This window comes from Magnolia sinica, chromosome 13 (genome assembly GCF_029962835.1).
Source record: "Magnolia sinica isolate HGM2019 chromosome 13, MsV1, whole genome shotgun sequence".
NCBI classification, from domain to species: Eukaryota; Viridiplantae; Streptophyta; class Magnoliopsida; order Magnoliales; family Magnoliaceae; genus Magnolia; species Magnolia sinica.
This window is the reverse complement of record NC_080585.1, coordinates 81,571,657-81,572,946: the sequence shown is the minus strand read 5'-3', so window position 1 is coordinate 81,572,946 and position 1,290 is coordinate 81,571,657.

Here is a 1,290-nt window from a genome sequence, read left to right as displayed (position 1 = left end):
AAACCTATAACATTAACCTAAACCCAAACCTATAACCTGTAACCTAAACCTAAACCTATAACCCTAACCTAAACCTAAAACCTAAACCTAAACCTAAAGCAAAACCTATAGCCTTAACCTAAACCAAAACCTATAACCTAAACCTTAACCTATAACCTATAACCTAAACCTTAACCTATACCTTAACCTTAACCTATAACCTAAACCTAAACCTTAACCTATAACCTATACTTATTACCTTAACCTAAACCTAGACCTTAACCTAAACCTATAACCTAAACCTAAACCTAAACTTATAACCTAAACTTATTCTCAAATCCCAAAACCTATAAACTAAACCTAAAACCTAAATGGATTCTCAAATCCCTAAACCTTAACCTATAACCCAACCTAAACCTATACTTATCATCTAAACCTATTCTCAAATCCCAAAACCCATAACCTAAACCTAAACCTATAACCAAAAACCAAAACATATAACCTAAACCTATACTTATAGCCTAAACCTAAACCTTAACCTTAACCTATAACCTATACTTATAACCTATATCCTAAACCTTAACCTAAACCTATAACCTATAAGCTAACCTTAACCTAAACCTATAACCTATAACCTATAACCTAACCTTAACCTAAACCTATAACCTATAACATATAACCTTAACCTATACTTATAACCTTAACCTAAACCTATTCTCAAATCCCAAAACCTAAACTTATAACATAAACCTAGACCTAAACCTATAACCTAAAACCTAAACCTAAACCTATAACCTAAACCCGACCCCGAACCCAAATCCGATTTCATAAACCTAAACCTTAACCTATAACCTATACTTATAACCTTAACCTAAACCTAGACCTTAACCTAAACCTAAACCTAAACTTATAACCTAAACCTATTCTCAAATCCCAAAACCTATAACCTAAACCTATAACCTAAATGGATTCTGAAATCCCTAAACCTTAACCTATGACCCAACCTAAACCTATACTTATCATCTAAACCTATTTTCAAATCCCAAAACCCATAACCTAAACCTAAACCTTTACCTAAACCTATAAACTAAAACCAAAACCTATAATCTAAACCTATACTTATAGCCTAAACCTAGAGCTTAACCATAACCTATAACCAATACTTACAACCTATAACCTAAACCTTAACCTAAACCTATAACCTATAACCTAACCTTAACCTAAACCTGTAACCTATAACCTATAACCTTAACCTAAACTTATAACCTTAACCTAAATCTATTCTCAAATCCCAAAACCTAAACTTATAAC